General features: G+C 38.5%; 1 protein-coding gene across 9 annotated transcripts in view; it reads left to right on the top strand.

The window, feature by feature from the left end:
• Positions 1-18,511, top strand: part of RAPH1 (Ras association (RalGDS/AF-6) and pleckstrin homology domains 1) — a 119,699-nt gene that overhangs the window by 4,900 nt on the left and 96,288 nt on the right. For 2 of the 9 annotated variants that reach the window (XM_072617339.1, XM_072617337.1), the window contains exon 2: positions 119-140. The exons of the other annotated variants lie outside the window; for them this stretch is intronic. The gene's annotated coding sequence lies outside the window, so the exon portion shown is untranslated. The remainder of the gene's footprint in view (positions 1-118; positions 141-18,511) is intronic. 9 annotated transcript variants of the gene reach the window in all.

Raw genomic sequence — 18,511 nt, 5'->3', positions numbered from 1 at the left:
GAGATATTTGTAAAGCACTTGCACAGTGCCTAGAACATAGTAGATGTTTAATAAATGTTTATTTCTTTCCTTTCTTCCTTCCTTTCTTGCCTCCTGTCCTCCCTTCTGCCTTGTTTAGGAACACAAGAGTAGAATTGAAGGTAAGTGATTGAAAGATGTTACTGAGCCTTCCACTTAAATTTTCTGGGCCTGGGTACCTACATCCATAAGATAAGGAGATTGGATTCGATGATCTTTAAAGGTTCCTTGTTCCTGAGATCAGCAGCCTCCTATTCAGGAAATGTAGTGGCTATTTATTAATCAATATTGCCCTTCCTAAGATATTTTTCTCATCATATCAGTCTCCTGCTTAGAAGTCTATAATGGTTTCTCAGTGCCTAACAAAGTTTTTCTCTTGGAAAAAAGTAGTCCAAGAGTATTTTGTAGCAATTTATAAGTCTTACAAAAATATAATTTTGTTACCAGTGAATCAGATTGTTTGAAGAAGTTGGAGAAAATCAACAATGGAAAGGCATCAGAATTAAAGGGGATATGAAGAAAAGAGTATTTTAGGAAGCAGTATTAACCCCTAAAAGGCCATTCAGATTTCCAATTAAGAGATCACTGTTGGCCCTAGAAAGCAGTTTCAGTAGAGTGATGGAAACCGGATCGAAGGGGATTACAGAGAAGAGTGAATGATAAGAATACAGAGCAGGAGTTCTTAACCTTTTTCTGTCATGAACTTCAGTACAGTGTAACCCTTCTTAGAATAATGTTCCTAAATGCATAAAATATATAAGATTACAAAGGAAACATTATATTGATATAGTAATCAAAATATTTTTAGAAGTCCACAGACCCTAGATTAAGAACCTCTGATAGTAGAAGGAATTTGTTTTAGACTGTTGGAGAACTTTGGCGGGGAAAGAAGGGAGACAGAATTGTAGTCAGACAAAATAGTGGAATAAGGGAAAGGTCTTCCTAATACTCTCCTTAAATACACAAAGTAGGCTAAGACTTCAGCTACTTCTGTTGTAAAGTATATGTGCATTCCTAACCATAGGGAAATTGGGGTTAGGGTATAATACTCAAAAACTTAGTCTGTGACACAATTTTTAAAAATAGGGACCTAACAAAAACAGTGGCACAGTTTTATACCTGTAAATGGTTAAGAAATACATAAACACTACAATAAATAGTGACAGCATCTGTCCTCAGCTTTAAGCTGCTGCTCAGCTAGCACCTAATTCAGGGATTGGGGATGGAGGTGCCAGGCTAGCAAAATCTCAGACCAAGGGTAAGAGGGTAGCCTTGGCCAAATCTCCAAGACCAGTGAGGCCTTATATATAGGTTGAAGGGAGGAAAGAGTATAAGAAGGGTGAGGATCAGACCTCATCTGTCCCACAGCTCCTTCTGTACTAGAAGATACACAATAAATATGACACTTTACCTTGGAAAAACTAAATTTGTTTGTGGAGGTGGGGGTCAGGAGGCTTCTAGCTTGTGAATTATTGTGAGCTGGTGCAGTTTTCTGCATTCTTCTATTTATCACATGACATTGAGCATAAGCAAACCAAAATCCAAATTGTTCTCTAATAAATCAGTCCAGGTGGAACAAATTTATGTTTTCAAAACAAGTATTATGGCAGAACTGACTTTACATGTTTGGAGAAGGTAGTGGAGAGAGGTATATTGAAGACATACTAGAGAACATGTGTTCTAAGAGGAATAGTATCTGGAGGGCATTAGAACTCTGAATATAGAGGGACCAGAATTGACCCGCCAAAATTTTTAGCTTAAATTTGGAAACATTTTTGCCCCTACAAATTAGATAATTTCATGAGAGTTTTCTTTAGAAGGACCTTATCATGCTCTCTTATAAGTAGGATTCATATATGTGTATCTTTGTATATGAGGTAGACTGATAAAGAGAATTTGATTAGGTTAGTACCTCAGAATTAACTTTAAATTTTCATTTAAATTGAAGGGATGTGTGTGTGTGTGTTTTATTGTATATGTAAATATAATTTGCATTATCGCCCCTAGAATTATGTATAGAATTACCTGGAAACCTAGACACAAATTTTTTACTGGTATTTGTGTTATACTCTTCCTTTATATTTGTCTTATTTCACATGCTTTTAACAAATCAGAGTATAGGATAAAGACACCAACCTCTTCTTTCTTATTAATTGCCTTTCTTCATGGCTCAGAGCTTATATCATTAGCTTTTGATCAGTTTTGATATAGGGTAAACCAAAACCTTCCTATATATTGAGCACTGTGATTAATGGATGATGGGACTAATCATCTTTGCGCTTTTCTCTCTCAAACTTTCAGACTGCCTTCTGCTGCTGCTGAGTCTGTTCTGAACCTGTCTTGCTTGATGACCACTGATTTCTAGACCTTGATCTTTAACAGTAAAAATGATAGCGATCAGACTTTTAGATTTTACGGTGTAAGCCAATATTCTAACATACATTTAATTTGCATTGATTCAGAAAGAGAGAGAGAGAGAAAATGAGAATATCATGTGGGTTGCCCCCATCATTCCATTCAGAGTGAATTCTCCGTGGAATGGGCATGAGATAAGAGATATCTTTTGTTCTCTAAGTTGGTCTCAGGTCTGGAGTGCCTCTTAACCTCCAGTGTGAACATCTTAACCATGCAGAGTCTAAGTCTAAAAAAGCTCATTAGCTTAACCAAAGTTTTATTCATTCTGCTGAGTCTGGTAGAGTTAGTATAAGTGGCAGCTATAACTGGCCTTCCTAGCAGGAACTAGCAGGCTTCTGCTATGTTCCTGTTCACTTTCTTGTACCCTTTTTTGCCTCGTGGTGATACTGAAAATTGTTGGGAGTGAGGAGGGTAGACTTTGGACCTGTGATTTCATTGTTATAAGGAACTTACAGGTGAGTAGATACCTACTCTGCAATTAATAATTTCAGACCATTCCCCTTAGTATTGGGAGATTGTTACTTGGTCAGGTTCACACAGTATATGAACCTAGGTCTTCCTGACTTGGAGACCAGCTTCCTAACTATTTCACTAAGCTGTCATTCCAGGCAAGAAGAACACTTATGTGGTGGTATGGTCACCCTCTAATATCACATTTATGTAGAGTCCTTTCAAGAATACTTTTTTTCTTTATTAGTTTTCCATTCAGCTAATCTTCCTTTTGAGTAGAAGTGTTGGCTGTCCTCTCCTGGGTCCAGCAACTTAACTGTTTAAAATGAAAAGTAAAATTTACATAATTTATCTTCAGTAATTTCCATAGCAACCATTTCATAGAGCCATCTGCTCTCTGATACAGGTTGTCTGCTTTTAAAGAGACCTTAGATCCTTTTCAGCCACACCTGGCTTAAAGTATAGAACCTTATGGAAAGTATGTAAATTTCACATTATGATTTTTCCTCCTGTTGATTTTAGAAACTCACATGTAAAATGTCACTCCACTATATTTGTTTTCCCATCTTAGTTCAAACCCCAGCTTGGATACTATCTAGAAAGTGATTTTACTTTTCTCTAAATCTCAATTTTCTCATCTATAAAATGGAAATAATTATTTGTAGTGAAATGCTTTGCAAACTTTAAAGCCCTATGTAAATGTGAGTTGGATTTTATTATCTTTAGGTCTCTGGACTGCCCTCTACTGAAGTATTATTCCAATTCAACAAGTATTCATTAAATGCTCATTTTATATGCAGGGCTCATTATATATGCAGGGCATTGGGAATACAAAGACAAAATCTACAGACAGTACCTGCCGTTTTTTTTAAAAATTTGTTTCTGCTTTTTCTTAAACCTAACAAACATGGACATTTCCATCCCCCCCATACACACAAAGAATATTGATTATTGCCTGTTTTAAAAATGCATATATATTTATACATAAAATGTTTAAAAAATAAATGCATGTATGTCAAAATTACACAGCAGTACCAACCCTATACTGCTTGTCTGTATCTGTTTCCTTGTGAACTTATTCGGCTCTCTTCTGTGTGTTTTTAAATGTTTCTTATAATGTTTCTTTAAGTATTCTTTTTTTTTTTAAGATTTATTGGTGTGTTTTGATTTTACATTTACAAACATTTCCATTTGGCTCTCTTGTAAGAAAGTAAAGGGGCAACTGATGGTGCAGTGAATAGACTACCAGGCCTAGAGTAAGGAAGTCTTGAGTTCAAATGTGACTTCAGACACTTAGTAGCTGTGTGACCCTGGGCAAGTCACTTAAGCCTGTTTGCCTTAGTTTCCTCATCTGTAAAATGAGCTGGAAAAGGAAATGGCAAAACACTTTAGTAGGAAAACCGCAAATGGAGTAAGAGAGAGTCAACAACAAAGTAAAAGTTGCAAACTAACAGTGCATCACCTGAAATTACATGCAACATTCCACACCTGTAGATGTGGAGTATCTGTAGCAATCCACGCCCACCTATTTTAAAGGTATGTTTTTTAATTAAAATTTTTCTCTCTTCAGTTTCCTCCCTCCATAAAAAAAAATTGGAAAAGGAAAACAAATACCTTGTAACATATAGGCATAGAATTTGTTTAAAGTAGGATTCTACCATAGGATTCCAGTTCTTCCATAAGATTCTACCTTCACTTGTCTCTCCTGGTATGTATTTTAAAAAGTATTTTTACTGGTCTCTCTGCCAGTGTTCTCTTTTGGCTGTGGCTGTCCTTGAATGCTTTATTTATTTATTACTTCTGCATTTCTGTTGATTGGGGTATTCTAGAAGCAAGCAATCTCTTCAGGTAAGGTTTTCTTTTAAAAATGATTCCAATGTCTCCCTGCTATGGAAGATTCATTTTTCCCTCATGTGTAGTTAAGCTCAAATTGGCCTTGTAGATCATCCTGGAATGCATCCTGAGCTCAAAGGGTATTATGCACTTTCTTATAGCCTTTTAAGCATAGTTTCAGATTGCTCTCTAGAATAGTTGAATCAGATCACAATTCCACCTACAGTGAATTAGTGTTCCAATTTTCCCACATCTTCTCCAACATTTGTAATTTTCCTGTTTTGTCATGTTAGCCAGACTCATAGGTGTGATGTGGTACCTCAGAGTTGTTTTGATTTGCACTTCATAATGCATAATCAATAATGATTTAGAGCATTGGCAATAGTTTTTCTTAAAGGGTTATTGTGAATCTTGTTTTTATTGTTTGTTATTCTGTTACTATGTCGGATGGTAGATAAAAAGACTGAGGAAACAAAAGTTCAAGCTTTTAAGCATATCGATTTATTAAGCAGTGCATGCCAGTTGCAAAATAAATCAGTTTCAGGCCTTCCTCAGCTTTGGCACTAGACCCTGAATACAAGAGGAGACAGATCTTAATGCATTAAATATCAGTTAATTAAAAGAAAACAATTGTGATATAAAATTAGGTAATCTGATTTCTGATTGGAGGAAAGATTAGAGACTTTCCAAGCTGGGAGGGGAGAGTGAATTTCCTGAAATCAGAAAAAGAGGTTTCCCACTCCCCACAGGTGTCTGGAAACAGTAACTGATCAGTACGAGGCTAGTTTTTAGATCAGACATGTGAGTTACTTGAGATATGTAATTATGAGAAAAATCCTTGCATCAATCTTCAGATCTGACTGGGGCTCTGTTCAGCATGACCTAGGTCCTTAGTTAAGGATCTCTAAGCAAAAATTAGAGGGCATCCGCCTTCCCAACCAGGCAAGACTAGGTTCAAACAATGCAACAATTCCCACAGTTGAATAAAGTTTTCTCACTGGGCAGAAATTGGATTAAACCCATAACTTAATAGAAAGGGAACTAATTAGCTCTAGAAGTGAGTGATAAGATGGAGTCAGTGTAATTCACCCATTTCCCACTACTTCTTGCTGCTCTAATGCCCTCATCATATGGGGGCAGATTTATTAAATATATTTGTGTGGATTTTAAATTTGTTACGTACTATGTCTTCTTGTTCATTTTTATTTATAAAATTCATGAATTCTCATTCTGAAGTAACATTTATATATCTGTATTTTTGTAAGAAAAAATTAACTGAATAGAGGGGAAATATCTCCATTTTGCAGAACTGGAAACTGAGCCTCAGAAAGATTAAATGATGTACTCATCCATTGTAATGTGTGAACCTAGTAAATTTTTTTTCCTGAGGATCTGAACCAGGGTCTGCAGACCCCAAGTTTGACATTCTCCATTATACATATATATACATGGAGAAAAGTAAGATTAATATTGAACTGAAAAAGTTGGAAAATGTTTCATAGACAAGATAGTTCTTAAACAGAGATAATGGCCTTCATCTAATTCACATCCTGTTGCTTAAGTTCATTGATAATATCTGTAAAATATCTTTCCAGTTCATCTCTATATTTCTTTTCCCACTAATATCACCCTAGCATAGTCTTTGATTGCCACTGGACTTTAAAAAACCACTGACTAATTTTTCTCTGCTTTCCTGATCAGAATTTGGTGTGGCATATCTTCTTGATAGTTGTAAAGGTATGTTAAGTGAGCTGCCTAAAAATTCTGATTCATTCTGCCATCTTGACTCCACCCCCCCCTTATTTTCATATATATATATATTTATATATATACACACATATGTATATATGTACACGTGTGTGTGTTCACTCTATGAAATAGCATGTCTATCCTTGAGACTTAAATGATCACTTTTATGTGTTTATTGAGATTGGATTTCACTATCACACCCAGACTTTCTAAAAGTTCACTGCCACTCTGTAGATGCCAACACTGTTTTGTGCCAACACTGATTAGCACAAAAGTTTTAACCTCCTTGTTTCCATCCTGGGCCAATTTCCATATACCTAGGCCCTCCCCCAGTGGCCCTCCACCCACAGGACTCTCCAGACTGATGCTGGATTTAATTGACACACTCACTCAGCTTTAGCCCTGGTGTAGCTCAGAACTCCCAAACTCTTATCTATCAGCCTCAGCCTCCCCAGCAGCAGATGATCATTTCTATTGCATCAATCCCTGGAGTGCTTGCTCACTGAGTACTCATTGCAATTCAGCTCTTTGAGGAGCTTAGTGTGTACATTAATATCAAACAATTTAGAGAACAATTAAGCACTAAACTTCAGGATGACAGCTCACATTACCTAGCACTTTAAGAGTTAAGAGTACTTTCTTTAAGCCTTGTGAAGAAAGTAAAGGCAGGGATCCTTTTCCTTTATAAGTGAAAGATTGATTGGAAGAAGGAGAGAATGTAGGTAGAAGGACTTGCTTGGAGACTATGACAGTAGTTCAAGTAAATGGTAGTAAATAATCAGTTGTGGAGTCAATGAAAATATAATGGGACAGGGTGATACAGGATAGATTTTCGAAGCCTACACTGTAGTATTTGGTAATGATTAGATATGACAGAAGATTAAGGAGGAAGAATTAAAGATGATACTATGGTTTTGAACCTGTTGGTGAAAAGCATATTGAATTGGAGCCAGGACATATGAATTATAATCCTGATGATGACACTTGTCTACATGTCTAAGGGTAAGTCACTTAACTTTTCTGAACCTCAGTTTCTTTGCCTGCAAAATGAGGGATAATATTTGGATTACTCACTTCACAGGGTTGTTGTGAGCAAAATACCTTCTAATCGTAACCCTTAAAAGCACTATAGAAGTTTGAGGTTATGATGTTATAATAATGAGGGTGCCATAGACAAAAATAATGAGGTATAGTTTTTTTGAGAAGAGACAGTGTTTTAGACATGTCTAGTTTCATGTGCTGATGGGACACAGACATATCCTATTGGATAGTTTGGAGGTATATATATCAGAATGAGGACTGAAAAAAAGGTGAGTGGATTTGATATCTAGAAGTTATTGGTGGCTTAAAGAGTTTCTCTAGTGTGGTGCACATGGAATTCAAAAGGCAAGGGCCTGAGAGGCTAGGAGCATTAGATGTAGGACAGCTTTTTCAAAAAGTTTGGTCATGAGCAGGAAGATAGAGATGTAATCTTAGCTGGATGGTTTAGAAAAGTCAAGAGAAAACTTTTTAGGATTGAGGAGCTATGCTCACATTGACAACTAGAAGGAGCTAGTGGGAGGAAACGATTTATAGGATTTTGAGACTTTAGGGATCATCCAGTCTACTCTCATTACAAGTAAAGAAATAAGCTCAGAGAGATAGGCCCAAAGTCACACACGCGCCAAGTAGCAAAGTCAGAATTTGAATCTAGGGCTTCTGATTCTAGATTTAGTGTTCTACTACATAGGTACACTGAAGAGAATTGAAGATACTGAGGGAGAGAGGAGATGTTTGCTGGAGCAAAGTTGTCAGAGCCAAGAAGTGATGAAATCAAAGGTCTAAGTGGAGGAATTAGTTTTAGCAAGGTGATTGCGTACTTCATCCTGAAGTTTGAAAGGACAGAAGAGAGAGTAAGTTTGGGTGCTAAGAATTTTTAGGGAGTGGAAAGAAATTGAGGGACTTGCTGTCAGTGAGTTTAGTCTTATGAGTGAAGTAGGAGGCCAAGTAATTTGCTGTAAGTAGGGGTGGGAATGGGGAGATTAGAATTTTCATGAGAGAGAAAAAAGGTTTGGAATAGTACAATCATTGTGGGGAATGAGAAGGGAGCCATTATAGTACAGTTGGAAAGATTGCTGAAACAGGCAGAGAAGCTCAGGCTATGGACTTCAGGTAGGTGGCAGACTATATTGACACTAGTTTACTGTAAATTTATACTGAACAAAATCAGTTTTGTTTTTCAAACTTTATTTAGAGGTGCTCAGACTCTCTGGAGCTGGGACAGAGGAGTAGTCTGGAGTAATGTTAGAAGATCCAGCTAAGGATAAAGAATTTTGTTCTGTGAGTTTGTCCTATAAAAATAAGCTCATGACACAAAAAGGAGTTTTGGGAGAATTGCAAACTCACGTAGTAACAGTGTATTAGAGTTACTTGCATAATAACTCTCTTGAGAGAGTAGTTCAAATACCCTCACTGTGTAAACCTGGTGGAAAGAAAACTTCATTGAGCCATAATGCTAAATTTAATAAATGTCTGTGTGCTGTTAACCCCATAGCTAATGTTGATATTAGCTGTTTTATAGAAATGCCCCAATTGAGATTTTAGTTGAGACACCTATGTTACCAAAACCAAATGAGGTATCTGTATGCATATTAGGGTATTTGTGGTATATAGAATACTGTGTACTAGAGCTGTGGATTAGAGACTGTTTCTGTCTTTGTAAATAACTAATCATATAAACAATTTACATAAATTGCATTATTTTATCCATTATATTTGTGACCATTAATAGACATTTGGTAATGTACTAAGCATTGAGGATACAAAGAAAGGCAAAAATATGGTCATTACTTTGAAGAGGCTTACGTTCAAATGACAGCCACAATGTGCAGATAACTGTGTTTACAAAAGAGATGTACAGTGTATATGGAAGATAATCACAGGGAAGAGCACTAGTGGGGAAAAGGACCAGAAGTTCCTATAGAAGGTAGTGTGTATCTGAGTCTTGAAGGAAGCTGGGAAATGGAATTGAGGAGGGAGAGCATTCCAGGCATGGTAAACATATGGAGTCAGGAGCATCATGGACGTGTGAATAATAGCACAAAGGCCAGTGTCCCTGGATCATAATATGTGGAGAAGAGGAGTAAAATGTAAGACTGAATTGTTCCATCCATTCTGGAAAGCAAATTGGAATAATATTAAAAGGTGAACAAAACATCCATACTTCTAGACCCAGAAATTCCACTGCTAGGAATAGCCCAAGGAATTCAAAAACAGAAAGGTTCCACATATGCCCAATAGTTATTACTGAACTTTTTATGATAGCAAAGAACTAGATACCAAGCAGGTACTGCCACATTGTAAATGATGGAATGACAAAAGGCCAGATTCTGTGTGATTACAATGGGTAAACTTGGCCTCAGAGAAGAGTTAAGAAAACGTACCTCCTTCCTTGTACTGCAGAAGTAGGGAACTATGAGTGTAGTAGATTGTTTGATATGCTGGGGTCCTACTCTATTATGGGGGAAATAAGAGGGAATGTGTTCATTTTGCCAAACTTGTAATTTTTTAACCTTATGTTACAAGGGAATCCTTGCTACGTATCTGTCAGGGGTTGCTATTCATTCTACAACTAGTATGATGGGTCACTCAGAGCCAGAGACTTTAAACAAAGTCCTTTTACTAAATCATATTTCAGTACCTTCATAAGCAATTCTCATAACAGTTTAAAAAACAATCCAGAGGATAGTATCAAATAAAAGCCACTGACAAGTGTGCTTAAAAGCCATCAGCAAGAAGTTCACAGGTATCTCAGGAACTCTATATCAAAGTCTCAAAAAAACTTTTGCACTCTTCTTGACCAAAGTACCAACATTTTGGTCCCAGGCAAGTACATTTAAGTGCAAAACTAACCCCAACTGCCCCAGATCTGCATAACTTCTTTGCTTGTAACAGTCTTACCTGGTGTGGTAATGTAGGGGGTTAATTCATATTCCTACCCAAGCCACAACAGTATAGACAACAGTAGGGCATGTGGGAGAGAGATATTGGGAAATGAATGTGCTGTAAAAAACAAAGGAATCGTTTAAAGTTAATTTTAAAAGAAATGGTGTTTTGATATTATGAACATAAAGTACTACTCAGATTTGCTTATTATACAAGTACTATAAAAATTATCAGATCATTTCACCATATGTGAAAAACATTTTTTTCTGTTTATAATTTTGTATGTTTAAGCAAAATGACCTGATTTTATGTTCTTAAAATTATATAATGAAACATAGTATCCTACTTTGTAGGATATGAAGTAATCAGCATTTTGATATTTTCATTTATACCTTGATTTTATCTCAACAAGGTCTTATAAATTGTTCTCTCTAATTCAGTATTTTAAACCTTAATATAAAATTTTCATTGGCCTTAGTAGTTGAAAAGCATGGATGATAGGCTGAGTTGAAAATAATGCAGCTGTTTGTTTTAAACACACTGATTTAGTTTAATATATTTTTGAAATTAGAAAATAAATCTGAATTATAGACCTATTTTGAGTGCATGCATTGAATGGGACATAGTATAAGATTGTGTGTGATAATCAAGGTGAAAAGACTTGAAAAGACCCTTGGAAGAAAGAAACTAAAATAACTACTCAATAGCTGATGTAAAATAAGGCATAAAAAAGAGCTGCTCAAGTCTGAAGAAAATACATAGGTAAACACATGCCTAAACAAGAAGGAAAATTACAGATAAGCACAAAGACATAAATTCTGGAAGATTAGTGCTATAAGGGACTGAATAATTGCTGTAGCACTAACAGTCCTCTAAAAGGAGAGACCCATTTGGCCAGACCATTCCTGGAAGAAAAATCCATATAAATACTGAATTCCTCGTGAGCTGAATTCTACAGGTGGATTTTGATTATCTTTCCTGGGAACTGATGATAATTCCTAATATTTATCAACTAGCTTCTTGAAGGGATGATGTTTTGTAGTACTTTGCACCTCCCATTTTATCTACCATGTTGTGGCATCTTTGCAGTTTTGCCTAATTAGATGTTCAATCTTTGTCATCTTAGATAATTTTAATTCATATATTTATTACAATAATGCCAAAACCTTACGTGCATTTAACTTACAATTGAACTATAGTATAGATGGGGAGAGAGAAAGTGATACCCCAGAAATGTAAGCTTGAATTTTGTTTTCTTTTTTAGTCTCAGTTCTTGAGTACCTCTCAGTCTGTGCATCTTATCACAGTGAGTGTGTCTAGAATCTCCTCTTTAATATGCTCATGGTCAATCCATTCATTCTGGTTTATTTGAAGAGAGTACAGTCTTTCTAGCCTTTCTAGCATCCCAGGTCAGATAAAAGGCTTTTGCGATGTTCCCATTGAGTTTTCTTGCCTCATGGTGAGCAGGAAGAAGAAATATTCATGTGATGGTGTGATCACCATTCAATATAATTACACTTATGTATGAAGCCCTCTTCAGAAAAAAATTCCCCCAATCATCTATTTCTCTTGCCTGTCAATTCTTTACCCATTTTTTCCCTCCTGTTTGAGTAGAAATCTTGATTCCTGTACCTCTGGATAGGGTGAGAAATAAAATTTATATTTGTCATTGTTGAGGAAACTACCTTAGGTTCATTTGCTTTATTATATGGACTTCCTTTTTTTATTATTTTTATTTCATTTGATTTTTCAGTTAATAAACATTTATTTTCTGTTCTTTGCACCTGTCCCCAATTTAAAATAAAAACAAAGCCCTTGAGACATCCTCAAGAAAAGCAAATCCCCACCTTGCCCATGCCCAGAAATGTATTAGACTTCATTCCTTAATAAACAAAATAACCCAACAACTACTTATTGAGCACAGTCTGGTATGACACACTATGATACAAAATATGTGTAAAAGAAAGGTGTGGAGGAAATCAGAAGGATGATGGGGATGACAAAACACAAGAGAGATTAGATAAGGTTTTCTGAAGAATATGAGCAAAAAGCTGCTTTAAAGAACATTGGATTTAGAGTTTCAAGGTCTGGGTTTTATTCCCACTTCTACTATTTAATTAAGAGCTTGATTATACCTTTCTGGGTCTACAAGTGAAGAAGTTGGACTAGATGACACCATTGTTCGTTGTTTGTCCTTATTCTAGAAGAGGACAGTGATGCCAGGAAGATGATGTCATGATTTGCAAGTGAATTGGATTTAAGTGAGGGATGGCTGTGCAAAATCGTCAGCTTCACTCTCTCTTTAGGAACCATCTGGGTCCAGTGACAAGATGCAGATCAAGGTTATGGGAGATGGCCTGGATGAAGTGGGAGACGTTGGTCTTTTTAAGCTAAGGTCTTCCCAGGTCTCAGTTTGACTGAGGTGATGACCATTCAGTGATTAAGAGATGATACCATAAGGATTCTGTGACTGTCAACTATGGTAAAAAGGGAAGGGGGAGGATGGCATTTCATGGGAATTACAGGGATCAACTTGAACAATGAGAAGGATGGTGTTAAAGTGTGGTGTAGGGGAAGGTGTATAATACAGTTTGGCTAGAATATAGAAGATGTGGAGGAGAAGTAGCACAGCATCTATTATGGCGGTCACTGAAGATAAACCTAGTGAGTTTTTACTATTTTCAGTAGGCCATAGGGGAAACTATTAAATGACTTTGAATAGAATAAAGTTATCACGCAACCTTAGAATTAGAGCTAGTAGGTAGAAGTCAACTGGTATTTGAATGGTAATTCAAGGATAAAATCCTTGACAAATGGTCTTTCAAACTTGAGCTTCTTGAATGATGAATATCCTCCTGTCTCCTGAAGACTGATTGATGGTAAGATTTTTCTTACAGTAAGCTAAAATATGCCTTCTTGAACTACTACTCATTCTTTAAGTCCTGCCTTTTAGAGACAAGCAGAGCAGTTCTTAACCACTTTTTCCACATGCCAGTCCCTAGGATTAAACATTTGAGGACAGTACTCCACTCAGTCTTTTCTCTGGGCTATTCCTACTTTCTTCAAAGATCCTTTGTTTCCAGCTCCTCTAGCATCCTGATTGCTCTCATAGATATGCTCTGTCTTGCTATTGCCTTTCTCAAAATATCCTTCTTAATATACAACACAAAATCTAGCTTGTGGTTGGAGCAGATCAAAATATAGTGGTACTGTCACCTTCCTTATCTGTTCAATATATTGCACTTCATACCCTTGATATGATACATTCCATTAAAGATCTCTCTCCAAGTTGTCATCAAGCCATCACTTCCCTGGATCTGGTTGTTCAATCAGTTCTGGCTCCATCTATCTGATTGTACTGTCATCTGAATCATGTCTCTCCATCTTGTCTGTTGGCATAGCCTGAGTGAGAGACTGCCAAGTGATTGCTAAGATACAATGATACCTATAGCAGTCCCCTAGCAAAAAAAGAAATAAATTTTATCTGGTATATTAATTTTGTTGAAACCATGATAGCTCCTAATGGTCACCATTTCTTTCTAAGTGCTCATAAATCATTCCTTTAATATGTATTTCATGTGAAGAATAGAGAGAATCATGAAAGGAAGACAATAGGCAGTTATTAAGCACCTGCTATTTGCCAGGCATTGTTCTAAGTGCTTTATAAACATTATTTCCTTTGATCCTCTTGGTTGGTTGTTGTCCTTCGTCTTCGAAGAGGACCAAAATGAAATCACTATTGTAAAGTGAAATTTCAGTGTGTCCAACTGTGGCTGATCAGACCAATACATGCTCGGAATGCTCTACCACAGGTTGGACACAGATAGTCCATGTGAATATTTGGGATGAATATCCCAAATTTGTGCATCCTGCTTTTACTTTGTGCTGTCTCAATTCTGCTTTGCTCAAAGAGCACAGCACCTTTTCTTATGTGGGCATGCCATGCTGAGCTGTCCTGTGCCAGTGTCTCCCATGTTGCACAGTGAAATCCAAAGTTCTTGAGGGAGACCTTGAGAGTTGTCCTTGTATCATTTCTTCCGGCTACCACATGATCGCCTGCCCCATGCAAGATCTCCATAAAATAGTCTTGGCAAGCATACATTTTGCATTCAAACAACATGGCCAGCCCATCAGAGTTGCACTGTCTGAAGCATAGTTTGAATACTTGGCAGTTCAGCTTAAGTAAGGACTTCAGTGTCTGGTACCTTATCCTGCCAGGTGATCCTCAGAATCTTCCTAGGACAGTTCAAATGGAAGCAATTCAGTTCCCTGGCATGGCGCTGGTAGACTGTCCATGTTTCACAGGCATACAACAATGAGATCAGCACAGTGCTTCTATAGACCTTCAATTTGGTAGTCAGTCTAATACCTCTTCTCTCCCAAACTTTTCTTTGGAGCCTCCCAAACACTGAGCTAGCTCTGGCAATGCCTGCATGAACCTCATTGTCATTGTGTACATTCCTGAAAGTACACTACCAAGGTAAGTGAACTTATTCACAGCATTCAAAACTTCTCCATTTGTTGTAATTGATGGTTCCACATGTGGATGGTGTGGTGGTTGCTGATGGAGTACTTGTGTATTTTTGGTGTTAATTATTAGGCCAAAATTAGCACAGGCAGCAGAGAATTGATCCATACTTTGTTGCATCTCAGCTTCAGAGGCTGCATTGAGTGCACAATCATCTGCAAACAGAAAATCATTCACTAACACTCCCTCCACTTTGGTCTTGGTTTGGAGCCTTTTCAAATTGAAGAACTTGCCATCAGTATGGTAGTTGACCTTGATGCCATGTTCATCCTCATTGAAAGCATTTGTCAGCATGGCTGAAAACATCATGCTAAAAAAGCATGAGAGCACGAGAGCTTTGTCCATTATCCAGAACCTGAGCAAATATGCCATCATGGAATTGACATACAATATTGATGAACTTCTCCAGGCAACCAAATTTTGACATAATTTTCCATAAGCCCTCACAACTAACAGTGTCAAAGGTCTTGGTCAGATCTACAAACATTGTGTACAGACCTCTGTTCTGCTCCTGGCATTTCTCCTGGAGTTGTCGGGCAGCAAACACTATATCGACTGTTCCTCGACGCTTTCTGAAGCCCCACTGGCTCTCAGGTATATGCCCATCTTCCAGGTGAAGGATCAGCCTATTAAGGAGGACTCTAGCAAGAATTTTGCCAGCAATGACTTAAGAGAGAGATCCCCCTGTGATTGTCGCAGGACAACCTATTTCCTTTACTCTTATAGAGATGGACAATGGAGGCATCCTTGAACTCCTGGGAGATAACCTCCTCTTGCCATATAACCCGGAAGATTTCAGTCAGCTTTTGTATGAGTAATGGTCCTCCTATCTTGTAAATCTCAGCTGGAATAGAATCAGCACCAGGTGCTTTGCCACATGAAAGGAGCCTAATTGCCTTCAAAACCTCTTCTTCAATTGGCAGTTCAGCAAAGGAGGGATTAACTTCAACCTGAGGTAAATAGTCAGTGGCCTCAGCGTTGACTGATGATAGTCTGTTGAGAACACTATGGAAGTGTTCAACCTATCTCTCTAGGATCTTGTCCTTATCACTAATCAATGTGGCTCCATCAGCACTGAGTAGCTGTGATGCTTCATAGGTTTTTGGTCCATAATAACTTTCAGGGAATCATAAAAGCACTTTGGATTGTTACTATCAGGGTAAAACTGAATTTCAGGGGGCGGAGCCAAGATGGCGGAGTAGAAAGACACACATACACATAGCTCCGAACCCACAACCCACAGAACGGCTAGAGGGGACCAACTCATGGTGAATTCTGCACCCAAAGGCCACGGAATATTGGAGCGAGGGAGATTTCTGTTCTGGAGAGACCTGCAAACCTCTCGCGGGGGGTCCTTCGCGCTGTGGACTGGGCACCGTGACTGGGAGCAGAGGGCAGCCCTGCAGTGGCCGCGACACCGTGAGGAAAAGATCCGAGCGGGCTACGGGGACAGGGTCTCTGGCGGCCGCGCGGGTCCCTCCACCCACAGAGGGACCTGCGAACCTCTCACAGAAGGTCCGTCACGCTGCGGACACGGAGCCCAGCCCAGACCTGCGGCGGCCGCGGCTCCGAGAGGTACAGATCCGAGCAGGCTTCAGGGACGGGATCTCCAGCTGCGGCGCGGGCCCCTCCACCCACAGGTGACGGGGGTCAGTGGGGGAGTCTCTTTGGCGGGTTGAGAGGGGAGTGTGGTGCCCCCATGGCTCGGGCCCCCCCGGGAGATAGAAGCTGAGAGGCGGCTACAGACAGGGGCTCCCCAAGAGGGCGGGAGCCTGGATCCATTGTGGAAGGTCTGTACATAAACCCCCTGAGGGAACTGAGCCTGAGAGGTGGCCCTGCCCTGACCTGACCACCTGAACTTAATTCTCACACTGAATAGCAGCCCTGCCCCCCGCCAAAAGCCCTAAGGCAGGAAGCAGCATTTGAATCTCAGTCCCCAAACACTGGCTGGGAGGACCAGGAGGCGAGGTGGGTGTGAGGAGAATATTCAGAGGTCAAGTCACTGGCTGGGGAGAATGCCTAGAAAAGGGAAAAGAAATAAAACTATTGAAGGCTACTTTCTTGGAGAACAGACATTTCCTCCCTTCCTTTCTGATGAGGAAGAACAATGCTTACCATCAGGCAAAGACACAGAAATCAAGGATTCTGTGTCCCAGCCCACCCAATGGGCTCAGGCCATGGAAGAGCTCAAAAGGAATTTTGAAAATCAAGTTAGAGAGGTGGAGGAAAAACTGGGAAGAGAAATGAGAGACATGAAGTCAAAGCATGAACAGCAGATCAGCTCCCTGCTAAGGGAGACCCAAAAAAATGTTGAAGAAATTAACACCTTGAAAACTAGCCTAACTCAATTGGCAAAAGAGGTTCAAAAAGCCAATGAGGAGAAGAATGCTTTCAAAAGCAGAATTAGCCAAATGGAAAAGGAGATTCAAAAGCTCACTGAAGAAAATAGTTCTTTCAAAACTAGAATGGCACAGATGGACGCTAAGGACTTTATGAGAAAGACAGATATCACAGAACATAGCGAGAAGATTGGAAAAATGGAAGATAATGTGAAATATCTTACTGGAAAAACAACTGACCTGGAAAATAGATTCAGGAGAGACAATGTAAAAATTCTGGGACTACCTGAAAACCATGATCAAAAGAAGAGCCTAGACATCATCTTCCATGAAATTATCAAGGAAAACTGCCCTGAGATTCTAGAACCAGAGGGCAAAATAAATATTCAAGGAATCCACAGAACACCGCCTGAAAGAGATCCAAAAAGAGAAACTCCTAGGAACATTGTGGCCAAATTCCAGAGTTCCCAGGTCAAGGAGAAAATATTGCAAGCAGCTAGAAAGAAACAATTCAAGTATTGTGGAAATACAATCAGGATAACACAAGATCTAGCACCCTCTACATTAAGGGATCGAAGGGCATGGAATAGGATATTCCAGAAGTCAAAGGAACTAGGACTAAAACCAAGAATCACCTACCCAGCAAAACTGAGTATAATACTTGAGGGGAAAAAATGGTCTTTCAATGAAATAGAGGATTTTCAAATTTTCTTGATGAAAAGACCAGAGCTGAAAAGAAAATTTGACTTTCAAACACAAGAATGAAGAGAACCATGAAAAGGTGAACAGCAAAGAGAAGTCATAAGGGACTTACTAAAGTTGAACTGTTTACATTCCTACATGGAAAGACAATATTTGTAACTCTTGAAACATTTCAGTATCTGGGTACTGGGTGGGAGTACACACACACACAGGCACACACGCACACATACATAGAGACAGAGTGCACAGAGTGAATTGAAGAGGATGGGATCATATCTTAAAAAAAAATGAAATCAAGCAGTGAGAGAGAAATATATTGGGAGGAGAAAGGGAGAAATGGAATGGGGCAAATTATCTCTCATAAAAGAGGCAAGCAAAAGACTCATTAGTGGAGGGATAAAGAGGGGAGGTGAGAGAAAAACATGAAGTCTACTCTAATCACATTCCACTAAAGGAAAGAATAAAATGCACACTCATTTTGATAGGAAAACCTATCTCACAATACAGGAGAGTGGGGGACAAGGGGATAAGCATGGTGGGAGGGATGATAGAA

The sequence above is a fragment of the Notamacropus eugenii genome, chromosome 6, assembly GCF_028372415.1.
Source record: "Notamacropus eugenii isolate mMacEug1 chromosome 6, mMacEug1.pri_v2, whole genome shotgun sequence".
Taxonomy (NCBI): domain Eukaryota; kingdom Metazoa; phylum Chordata; class Mammalia; order Diprotodontia; family Macropodidae; genus Notamacropus; species Notamacropus eugenii.
This window is presented reverse-complemented; position numbering and strand designations above follow the sequence as displayed.